The sequence below is a fragment of the Miscanthus floridulus genome, chromosome 10 (genome assembly GCF_019320115.1).
Source record: "Miscanthus floridulus cultivar M001 chromosome 10, ASM1932011v1, whole genome shotgun sequence".
NCBI classification, from domain to species: Eukaryota; Viridiplantae; Streptophyta; class Magnoliopsida; order Poales; family Poaceae; genus Miscanthus; species Miscanthus floridulus.
Genome location: NC_089589.1, coordinates 51,064,880 through 51,077,488, shown reverse-complemented (window position 1 = coordinate 51,077,488; position 12,609 = coordinate 51,064,880). Strand labels below are relative to the sequence as shown.

The following is a 12,609-nucleotide window of genomic DNA, read 5'->3' as shown; positions in this document are numbered from 1 at the left end:
CACCAGACTCGCACGCGGTTGTAATTACACCTTAAACCTAGTTCGCAACTAAGACGACGAACAACCTCAATCCGCCCGGCGAAGCGAGTCCAGCGCACCCAAGTGCCGGCCAACTTTCTCGAACCATTCATGTTAACCAACCATCTAGTTAGGATACTTGGCTGAGATGAGCGATTCACAGAGAACATGACTAAAATATGTAGAAGGCAAAACTTATACCTACTTAACTTTGCCAACCCTTGGGGTTGGATAAGATTTATGCACCTTAGAAACACTGGCTCCGCAAACTGAGAAAATCCTGGTCCCAATATCTGTAAAGATTAAACATACGGGATTGAAGTCCAAATATTGTATATGAACTTCTTATGAAGTACGAACAGCTCGGAAAAAAAATCTAAAACTATAGGAAGTCTGCTAATTATACACATTCTTCTAGTTTGGAAATACCGACCACGAGCCCTGTTCGCTTCTCTTATAATCTGTCTTTTTCAGCTTGTTTTTTCAGCTAAGCGAACGAGGCCTAGAAAGAGTATATCAAATTTTCATCAGGATGATTTAAGTACAATGCTAAGTTCGTAACTAAGATAGTCACAAAGAAAATTATAACATGGACGCTGAACACCAGGTATGTTCAGAACTACATAGATGATTTTCTCATATTAAAACAAGTTCAGTAAGAACTGAAACCATTTCTTGCTTGAAACAAAAGAAATTGAAGCCTTTTACGTTGAGACATTTGCTCTAGAGTTAAGAAAGCGACGCAGATATCTCTGACTCTGTGTCCACCAGCAGTAGCACGGCAGACACGCAAATGCCAGGAGAGCTGTGTTCCAAAGAAAATTCCCACCAAGTTAGGCGTTGAAAACGCATGTGCCAAAAGAGCTCTATTATTGCACTTGTGAAAGATTGGATCCGGAGAAACGGCGCCATCACACATACACACCAATAATGGGAGCGAGGAGTAGTAGTACTTGGACTCACCACCTCCTGCTGCTGTTCTTCCTCGTCCTCGTCGTCGCCACCAGCAGCAGCCATACCACCACCATCAACATCACCAAACGATGCTCCTACACCGTGTGGCCGGCGGCATGCGGCTCGACCCAGGGAAATCTTGGGTGCTCCAAGTGCCGGGCAACACCCAAAGCGGTCGCGTGTGGGCGCGCACCGGTTGTTCATTCGACGGCCACAGCAACAAGTCCTGCCAGACCGGGTGACTGCGGCGGCGTGCTGGCATGCACGAGCAGTGGCCAGCTGCCCTTAACGCGTGCAGAGCTCAGCCTGGGTGGCTTCAACAACACGGATTTCTTCAACAAGAACCTCATCGATGTCTTCAACGTGCCCATGGACTTCCTGCCGGTGCCGTCCAATGGATCGTCGGGGTACAGCAGGGGGCAGCGCTGCCCAGCTGACATCACGTCACAGTGCCCCGATGAGCTCAAGGTGCCATGGTTGCCGTGGTGCCTGTGAAGTCTGCAACGGCAGCACGGTAAACAGTAACACGGTGTTCTATGTGCGGATGTGCCCCGACGCCTACAGCTACTCCCTGGATCAAGGTCCGATCATGTATAATTGTCCGTCAGGAACAAACTACCAGATTATTTTATGTCCCCCGTCGATCTTATATCTTTATCTCCACCTATTCCAAATGGAACAAGTAGCATCACATCCTCCGCAAAATCCAAGAAAGGACGCATATTTGGTGGTTTTGCTCTAGGTGGATCTCTTAGATGACAACATCGATGCTAAACTCTCTGATTTTGGACCGTGCAAGCTCATCGACCGGGATAAGAGCCAAGTGGTTACTAAAACGAGAGGCACACCTGGATATTTAGCTCCCAAATGGTGGACATCACAGATAACAGAAAAGGCTGATGTCTATAGCTTTGGTGTAGTGGTGATGGAAATCATCAGTGGAAGAAAGAACCTGGACACTTCTCGATCTGAAAAATAGCTTCCATCTTATTACCTTACTGGAAGAGAAGTTGAAGAGTGATCAGCTGGAAGATCTGATTGATATGTACGTGCAGTAATAATGACAGTCAGGCACACAAGCAGGAAGCAATTCAGATGGTGAAGCTCGCAATGTGGTGTTTGCAGATTGATTGCAAATGAAGGCCTAAAATGTCTGAGGTCGTAAAAGTCTTGGAAGGCACTATGAGTGCCGAAACTGACATAGATCACAACTTTGTCGTGACAAATCCAGCAAGCTTTGGTGCTCCTGGAGTTGTGGATTTGTCAACTCCACCTCTAGCCTCAGTTGTGTCAGGCCCAAGGTGAGAGACTGAGAGCAATTTATGCGTGTACAGAATTTAGCATTCTTGCCTAGAAAAATCTGTTCAGTGATTAAAATTGTAGAATATCAGAACATAACCATCTGTGGTCCACAGTACAAATTTGCTTATTTTATTTTTGTTCAGCTTTCAATTATTGTGCAATTCTGTTTCTGATTCTTATAGCTAAAACCAATAGCATGTCATAAAAAAGTGTTGTCTAGTCCTTAATGAAACCTCGCATGAAGTGTGGTTTACTATATTGGTTGAAAATGGTAAGTTAGATGGGTCACTCGGGGTGTATTTATAGGGGTAGCTAAGAAGTCAACTGATTCTAAAAAATGGTCGCATCTCTAGATTTCGTTCATGTCATAGTTTAGGTTAGGCAAAACATCAAGAAAAATGTTTACATATCTGATCAAACTGAAGGACCCATAGAATAGGTAACCCATACATGATATACCATGTTCAAGTTCAAGGAAACCAAATTATAGAAGGTTTTCGGCAGAATAATACTAAGATCTCAAGACTTCTTATTACAAACATATGGAAGATGAATATCAAACTCCCATTCCAACCACAAACGAAGATCTGATCACAAAGCAAAAGAACTTCCCAAATGACAAATGATAGTTTCTCTGGCAGGTGGTTCCTCAGCTAGCACCGCCCAGAAATCAACGCATATGGAGAACAAAGAATAACAAATTCTTATGCTCATTTTGAGTGCACTCTTCTTAATGGTGGACGCCAACCTCTGCCATCTGCCAATGGACATATGAGAACAGAGAATAACAAATCATGAATCCTTTATCTATATTATTTTTCCCAAATTGAAAAAGGCAGTAGCTAGTTTAGTTGGCAATTTTGGCTACAAAATGAAACATTAGTTCCTCTCCTGAACTCTCGCATATTTGCTACTTTAGTAACTACATTTGGACCAATTCATGCAATGTGCTACCATAGACATAAAACAAGCCAGAAGAACTATAAAAGATGCGGCCAACCAAATTATCTACTTCTTGCTAATATGCCATGCTATTATTACTTCTATATATGTCACGAAGCATGTATCAAAAAATTGAACATATTTTTGTGCAGAATAAACAAATGAGTATATAAAGTATTGTAATGTATCTATCGAACTATTACTCTATCCGTTCCAAAAAACTTGATGTTCTAGGATTTTTTAGACAGATTAGTGGAGGAGAGAAATGACTCTAGTAGCCTTGTTTTGTTACAGGAGATTTCTAGGGATTCCACGGTTAAGCTCCAATTAAAGTGCATTGTATGGAGGCATGCAGAAAAAGTGTATGTCCAATATCAAGAACATCAAGTTTTTAGGACATTTTTGGAACATAAGTTTTTTTAGGATGGAGTGAGTACTAATTAGAAACTACATCGTTTTAGTAAAAAACATAAATCCTAGAAATTCTCAAAGAAATCAAAATGATCAGGCCATCAATTATGTAGACTCTGATCAGCAATAGATATTCAATGCATTCTACTTTCTAAAAAAATTACCACCTCTGCCATTATGAAAAGAAACATAAAGTAACCCTAAATTCGCATCTAAATTATACACCTTTACTATTATGAAACACACTAAAATGTCCTCTAAATTTAAATCTAAATTACCACTCCTGCCATTATACAAAACAAACTAAAATATCCACTCAAGTCTACATCTAAATAATAAACATCTGTTATTATAAAAACTGTTAATATATTAACCCTAACTTGAATTTAACATGCATAGTGTCCTACCATGCAGATCAATTAAATATACACATGCGCACATGACAACAAATATATATTTCGTGTTTCAACAATTATGAAAATGTTCCCTTAAAGGCTCATATACCAATAGAACAAACAAATTGTACTCACATTATATTGATATCCATGAAAATTAGGTAAGTTATTACTTTAGATAAATTTATAATCGCAAGTAGTCAATTTTTAATAAAAATAGCATTGTACATATAATTCTTTGATAAGAAAAATCAATATATTGAGTAGCAGGGGAGGTGTTAGTGCAGACTAAAGGTGGTGTGATTTTTCTTGTCTTTGAGAATTTTTTGGACAAAACAATGATTATTAGGCTTAAATATCAATATGCACAACAGGTTAGCACTACTAGCTCTCCTAGGGTCACCATAACTCAACCTAACGTTTTAATTAAATGCATTATAGACACACGAAGGTGCAATAGGTGGGGGGACTCCGAATATGTGTGGAAAATAATATAGAGTAAGCAATTGATTACTTTATCACAACCAAATATAGATTACAAAGTATTTATATGCAGATTATGTTGAAATTGACCGCATAGAGAGAGCACACACAAAGACAAAATTATTTTATTAGTTGTAGGTACCAAATATGAACCTCTAATGCTTATGTCTCCTAAGATTCTAGCATATGCAGGACCATGGATTGATGTACTATTATGCCAAGAAACAACAATATCAAACAGATAAAAAAAACTTTACCTCTACCACTAGAAGCATCAATGCCTTCAATCAGCGAATTATTTGCCATATGTTTTTCGCAGTTAGTTTAATGACAACCTTTCTAATGTGGTTAATCTTCATAAGCTCTTCACCGCATTCATTTGCTTCACTTTCCTGCATTAGTTTTTCTATGAGCTGCTCTGCAGTATCTTTCAAACTTAATTCCTCAAGGAATAAAAGGAATTCAATTCCATAAGGGAGGCTCTTCAATTCTGGGCAATATGAAAACTCAAACTCAACAAGGCTTCCTAGTGCACCATCTTCTATTTTGACATGGTTCAGTTGTGGAGCACCCCATATGTCAAGTCGTCGGAGTTTAGGAAAAGATAGTGCAGCGAAGTACAATTCCTTCCCACTATAAGCCTTATCAACTTTTAGGAAGCATAAACCATGTAACACCATGAGGCTAGAAAATGAGTCCTCATCAAGTTTAGAGAATCTCAGATTTAATTGAGAAAGGTTGTTAAGATGTGGCCAAGATGAAAGAATCTGAGGCATCCGTATCTTCTCCAGCTTCCACTACTGGAAACAGAGACTTTGCCGAGTGCAAAATTCTTTGCCGAGTGTCAAAAATCGGGCACTCGGCAAAGACCTTCTTTGTCGAGTGCTACGCTCGGCAAAGATTTCTTTGCCGAGTGCCGGGCACTCGGCAAAGGACTTCTTTGCCGAGCGCCAGACTCTCGGCAAAATCTCTACACTCGGCATAGGCTGCCCGTGAAAACGGCGTCCGGTCACGGCCTTCTTTGCCGAGCGCCTGCAGTTAGGCACTCGGCAAAGATTTGTTTTTTTTTTAAATTTCTTTGCCGAGTGCCCCAGATCTGGCACTCGGCAAAGATTTAAATTTTTTTTTAAAAAAATTATTTGCCGAGCGTCTCAGATCTGGAGCTCGACAAAGAAAATTTTTTTATTTTAAAAATACTTTGCCGAGTGCCCCTGGGACGGCACTCGGCAAAGATTTTTTTTATTATTTCTTTGCTGAGTGCTCCTGTAGATGCACTCGGCAAAGAGGAAATTAAAAAAAAATTAAAACATTCTTTGCCGAGTGCCTGATGGCTGACACTCGGCAAAGACACCCTTTGCTGAGTGCCATGCCCCAGCACTCGGCAAAGTTTTTTTTGTTTTTTTTTTGTTTTTGGCCTCCAATTTTTTTGTGCAGCCCTTTTAAAGCATCAGGAACTCCTAGTTACAATTTGGAAATTTTTTGTGGCTTTTTGTTATATTTAGTTACTTTATTTCGTTTACTTGAATTTTTTCGAAAATTAGAAATTTGAACTGCACGTGGTACGAATAATGGAGGTTAATGATTCGAAAATTGATAGTCATGTTAGTGAGTATTGTGAAAGGCCGTATCCAGGAACGGACCCGAAATTTCGGACATCTTGTTCACGAAACATGTCCGTGAAATTGCGTGTGCAGTGTTTTTAAATTCTATAAAAAGCAAACGAAGTCCGAAAATCATGAAATTTGTTGAGATGTCGTGATATCATATGTGGAGGCTATTATAAAAATTTCAGAAGATTTCGTGCACGTTGTCACGTACGATGCTTACAAACCAGGACATCTCTACATGTGATATCACATATGATGGAGTGTTCTATCAAGAAGAGGGGCTACAAGGGAGGTTTGATATAGACTTAACCGAAGAGATAGGAATGGAAGTAGACAATGAAAGGGATGATGACGAGGACGCTGGAGACGAGGTGCGAAATCTGAAGGACATACAAATGCTTGAGCGATTACATTTGGGCAATGACAATGAAGACAACATTCCTCCTTCGGATAGTGTTGATGAGTTGGACAATGTTGATAGTGATGACGAGACCTATGATCCAGCTAATTTCAATCATGAAGATTATTTCTAATACATGTAATACTATGTTTTTTGTAATTATGTTTTGTTTATTTTTGCACCTATTTCTAATTACGTCTTGTTTTTATTTTTTATTGTAGGTGATTGAACAAAGATGGCGGGCGACCGTCATAGGTCTATGAACTCGATTTACCAAAGACCACGCCGGTCGCAGGAGGGGGCGGAGGGGGCGGCAGAGGGATCGAACAGGAGGAGGAGGACCGCTAGCCGCAGGAGGGGGCCATCTCCTCCCACGCCACGTGAGGAGGACCGCCAGCCGCAGGAGGAGGTGGCGCCCGTGGACGAGTCAGACGAGGAGCTGGTTCGGCAGACGGAGGAGGAGGAGGAGGGGGGGAGGAGGAGGAGGAGGAGGGGGGAGGCGGCAGGCACGGGTTCCGCTTCCTCCAACTCCTCTTCGAGTGTCTACTTGCGAGGTCCCGCGAGCCTCCCACAGGTTTCGCTTCCTCACCAACGCCCAGTGATTCGCCCCGAAGGACAAAAGTAAGTAACTGTATATGTTATCACCACTACTTCATATGATATGATGAAAAAAACTAATAATTTTTCTTAATCACTTGTGCAGGAACTGGGTGGTTGTGTCGGGTGGTAGCGCACGGCTAGTCAATGGCATCCTGGGTCTTCTGTGCAGGCAGCACTTCCCCGGCATTGTCACGTACGCATCGAAGACGGAGCCGGCCTACTCGTTTGACCACTACATCGTCGCCTCCGATGCGGAGTACCCCAACAAGGCGGCGCGGGTGAAGGCAGAGTTTTGGGTAAGCCTCCCTTGCACAACATTGCTCAATACGTCGCATTCATTGGACTTTTCTTGAAATAATGAATGGATACATCGCTTTTGTATGCAGACTTATTACAGATGCAAGGAGGGATTTGAGGCCAGAGCGGAGCAGGCGACTACCAAAGCCTGTAAAAAACTCGTCACCGACATGCATCACGAGGCGCGCATCCAGGCCATCGTAACCTACTACGGGTTGAAGCTTGGAGAGAGGAAAACCAAGAAAGACGCAAGAGAGATGCAGCTGACCCGGGAGCAGTACCTTGAGGTAAATGAAGAACATTAATATTGATTCGTTTTGAGATTAAGTTGGTTTAATTTGATCTTCTTATATGTCCAATACTTGATGACGTGTAGGTGATTTCCCGGTGGTGCCAAGCGTATCCCGAGTGCTGGGCGATGATGGTGGACAGGTGGTTCACGGAGGAGTACCTCAAGATGCACAGGGATGCCCGGGACCGTCGTTTGCTGATGCAAGGTCCAGCACACCATCAAGGCAGCCGCAACCTCACCGGATACAAACAAGCATGGGTACGCGAATTGATTTATCTATTGTCATGCTCAGTTCTGTCTGATTTCTAATCATCGTGCTATCTTTCTCGCAGTCGGTGTTACATAGTGGCCAGGCTTGCTCAGACTTCTAGGCATGGTGTATGGCCCACAAGGGCAAGGCGACGTCCGACATCACCTTCAACCTGGAGGACCCGCCTGAGGCATACACGAACCCGAGCGTCCACTCCCGCATCAGTGAGTACACTGAGGTGGCGAGGTCGCTCTATGGGGCAGACCACGATCCGAGCACCCAGGACTTCGATGGAGAGGCCGTCATGAGGGCGGGGCAAGGCAAGAAGCATGGGCGGTTCTGGCTTGGCGACGGCGTCATCGACACGGCCTCTACTCCCTCTCTCTCCCAGATCCGAGCACGGAGCACGAGCGAGAGCTCGGCCATTCGCACACGGCTGACCGCTGCACAGCACCAGGTCGACGCACTCGAGGTTATTCCTGTTTTACTCGTCATACATTGATCTTTACACGCCTTAATTAGCTTTGCATTACTGAAACATTGGAGTGAAATATTGCAGGCCCGGCTGGAACAAGAAATGAAGGAACGTCAGGAGCTGGGGGCCTAGCTGGAGGCCGAGCGGGCCGAGCGGCAGGCCCAGGCGCAGAGGCTGATGGACATTACGGATTTCCTACAAGGGCTTGGGCAACGTATGGGCTTGTCTCTGCCACCTGGGCTGTTGGTTCCACCTCCGCCTCCGCGTCCTGCAGCTGCAGCTACTCCTGTGAGTATCAAAGTTTTTTACTTTCGCTTGTGTTTTGCTTGTATAGCCTCTATGGTCCTAGATTAGCTATCAAAATAATCTTATCTCACATGTAATCTTTTCTCCTCTGTGCAGTCTCCATCTGACGGTGGTTCGAATAATCCACCTCATGCACCTACGAATGATGCATCTGGGCCTTCATCACAGTCGCAGTGCCCGAGATGAGTGCATGTTGTATTTTTTACATTTGTTGTTCACTTGGTGATGGACTTGTTATATACTTGTGATGCACTTGTAGACTTTGATGGACTTGTGGACTTATTTGGATGGACTTGAGCACTTATTATTATATATTGTGATGGATGTGTTATGGGCGGATGGATGTGTGGATGGATGAGATATATATGTGATGGATGAGATATATATGCGATGGATGAGATATATATGTGATATATGTTTATATGAATGTATTTGTCATGATGGAATGCAAAAAAAAAAAATTTGCCGTTTTGGGTCACTTTGCCGAGTGTTGCACTCGGCAAAGGACCCCTTTGCCGAGCGCAATGGCCACAACACTCGACAAAGCTGGCAAAATGGGCGCCCAGAAACCAGATTTCCCAGCTTTGCCGAGTGCCTAGCGTGTTGGCACTTGGCAAAGAAAATTTTCAAAAAAAAATAAAAGCTCTTTGCCGAGTGCCTTCCGGGTTGGCGCTCGGCAAAGAATTTTTTTTTAAAAAAATAAAAAATCTTTGCCGAGTGCCTGGCGGGTTGGCACTCGGCAAAGAAAATTTTCAAAAAAAAATAAAATCTCTTTGCCGAGTGCCTTCCGGGTTGGCGCTCGGCAAAGAATTTTTTTAAAAAAATAAAAAATCTTTGCCGAGTGCCTGGCGGGTTGGCACTCGGCAACGAAAATTTTCAAAAAAAAAATAAAAGCTCTTTGCCGAGTGCCTCACGGTTTGACACTCGGCAAAAAAAAAATTTAAAAAAAATCTTTGCCGAGTGCCTGCAGGGTTGACACTCGGCAAAGTGACCGTCAACGGGACCGGCGCCGTGACGGTCGCTTTTCTTTGCCGAGTGCCCGATAAAATACACTCGGCAAAGAGTGTTTCGCCGATCAATTATTTGTCGTGTGTGCTTTGCCGAGTGCCGCACTCGGCAAAGGCTTTGCCGAGTGCAATCTAGCCTTTGCCGAGTGCCTCAGGCACTCGGCAAAGAACCTGAATCCAGTAGTGTTCCCTATCAGTTCGAGTTTGTAAAGAGTTTTGGGTAAATGGAGTTCTTCCAATGGCAATGCTTCATTTTCATTTGATGCAGTAATTGACAGGTTCACAAGTTCTCTCATGTTCATGATAGTGCAGCACAATTTTGCGCAGAGCTCACTTGTTACACCAGTAATAGAGAATTGTCTTAGCTCGGTCAAAGCAGCAACATCACAAAGAGTTTCTAAGCTTGCTGTAACATGCTGCAGAGCTTGCAGCCTGGTCAAGTTTCTAATGCCCCTAGGCACCTCAATTCCACCATAATGTGTAAAAGTTATTTGGTTTTTGAGCAGTCTGCGTGCGTACAAAAACCTAAGTTTTCTTAGTTTTTCTAAATCCTTTGGTAGATATAACAGGCTAGTACCTAAAGCATCAAGTACTTCTAAGTTTTATAATCTTCCAATTGCCTTAGATAGAGTTCCAATTCCAGCATCTCTGAGACCCAAATATCTCAGATTAAACAACGTGAAGATCTCACTAGGCAATATCTTGATTGGAGTACCTTGCAGATCCAATGTGGATAATAACTTTGAAGATGCAAGGATGGGCCTCAACATATCAATACCAACAAACCTCGTAAATGAATAGATTGCCCGGAGATGGTGTGAACCAGATTGACTCAATGGTGCAATATTGTTGCTCTGTATTGACAAATGACGTAGGTCACCCACATTAAATATTCCAGTGCCATTGTAAACTCCACCAAAACATTCTTTCTCTGCTTTCTGAAGTGCAAGATGGCGCATGATATCATGCATTAGGCGACATTTCACTTGTCCGAACACTTTCTTGTTCACCACTTATAGAAGACTTCGGTTGATAAGTTCATTCAAGTAGCCCTCTGCCACTCTTTCAAGTGTTTTATTCTCTTCTTCCTTGATAAATCCAGCAGTAATCCAGTGCCAAATTAACCTCTTTCTCTTTATTTCATAATCTTCTGGAAAAAATGCACAATGTAAAAAGCAATTCTTCAATTCATAAGAAAGGTCATCCAAGCTGACTTTTAGAACGATATCAATCCCTGGAATCATTTTTTTTTTCTTGACTTCAGCTGTAATTCCTCGTACACACTTTTCCAAGCGGAGTAAGTTAAGGGTTTAGGCAAGCCTTCACACTTTTCTAAGAACTTCACAACCAACTCCTGTAGTTCCAAGGGGCACTTTTTATCATGGTTATTCCGAAAAGCAACATTGCAAAATAACTTCCAAGAGTGATAGTCATCAAATGGTTCTAGCTTAATGACATGATTACTAGTTGCCAATGATGCAACTTCGTATTTTCTAGAAGTGACAACAAAACGGCCAGTAGAATTAGTTGGGAAGACATCCATCAGATTGATCCAGACATCCATTTCCCATACGTCATCCAAAATCAAGATATACCTTTTACCTTTAAGATAGTCATGGATGACTGAACTAGGTTTCTCATTTCCATGTTCCTAGCATCAATTACGATGCCGAACTCTCTAGCTATCTTCTTCAGTAAGTCGTCAACTTGGTATGTCGTTGATACAGTTACCCATGCAGCAATCTCAAAATCCACTTTTACAGTCTTATACACATGGTCAACCAAAGTAGTTTTACCTGCTCCAGGCATCCCCCAAACTGTGGCGATTTTGTTGTTCCTGTCCTCCAAATCACCTAATAGCCATCTTGTTAGCTTCCCTGCGTTGCCCTCAATACCAACAAGATCCTCTTCCCTTGCAAAACATGAAGAAGTTTGATTGGAAGAGGATGTGGCATGATCATGACTTCCGTTAGTGCGCCTCATAATTCCTGGCATGGCATAACGGTCCCTCTTCTTTGTGGCATCTTCAATCTCGGCATTGATATCACGGAGCTCGGCAGCTAGCCGGCGCCAAACTTTGAGATGTTTGATCCTCTTCTTCATTTTGGTTGCAAAACTCCCATGTCCGTCGTCCTCAAGCTTGTAAGTGAACTCATCCACAACATCTTCTATCCGGAAAGCTAGATCTCGAATCTTCTTGACAAAGATGGAGGTGATCTCATTTGAATCCTTGAACTTCTCTAAGTCATGCAAGTAGGCCTTCATGAGTTCCAGCTCCCCATTGGCTTTGCGGATCTCACCGAATAGGCCCTTGAGGGCAGAGGCTTCCTCCAAAGAAGGGATGCACCAAAGGTTGCTGCCTCTCTCGCCAAGACCAGGCTGAGCTTGCCGATCAACACTCCCACTACAGCCTCCGCCATGGCCTCAGTGCGCTTGCTCGAATGCTCACAGTTGGTCTACGCTTGTGGCTTCATTCCAAAACCTATTTCACCAATCAGTTGAACTTTCTCAGGGTAGCTTTCTTTCAACTAAAGAGAATTCAAACTTCCATGTCAAGAAATTGAAATTTTGAGAACTGATGAAATTGGTTACCTGGATAGGGGAAGCAAAGAACCATGCACCGCGCAGAAGCCTTGTTGAAGTCATAGACTACATCCACCAGCTTCGGAATTTTCAGCGGTCAAGAAATGCAGAGAAAGTTGAATAGGTCATGCAGTTTCCGAGAAGCAAGTAGACGAGGTCTGTTTGGAACCATAATTAGCGGCCCGGTTTGACCAGTTGAAACTTCTAATTAGGTTAGGTTACATGATGAGCCGAATCAAACTGGCATCATCAGTTTAGGTAGATGTCGCTGCCAAAAGAAATAACAT

The 12,609-nt window shown here is 42.9% G+C and overlaps 1 long non-coding RNA gene and 2 pseudogenes across 1 annotated transcript; 2 read left to right on the top strand and 1 right to left on the bottom strand.

Moving 5' to 3' along the window:
• Window positions 1–948: 948 nt before the first annotated feature.
• On the top strand, window positions 949–2,375 carry LOC136490208 (protein P21-like; annotated as a pseudogene).
• Window positions 2,376–4,792: 2,417 nt separating this feature from the next.
• LOC136488622 (disease resistance protein RPM1-like) lies at window positions 4,793–12,159 on the bottom strand (annotated as a pseudogene).
• Window positions 8,198–8,951, top strand: LOC136487051 (uncharacterized). Its single transcript, XR_010767123.1, has 3 exons — window positions 8,198–8,423; window positions 8,511–8,714; window positions 8,829–8,951. It is a non-coding gene; the product is annotated as an uncharacterized lncRNA (long non-coding RNA).
• Window positions 12,160–12,609: the final 450 nt, after the last annotated feature.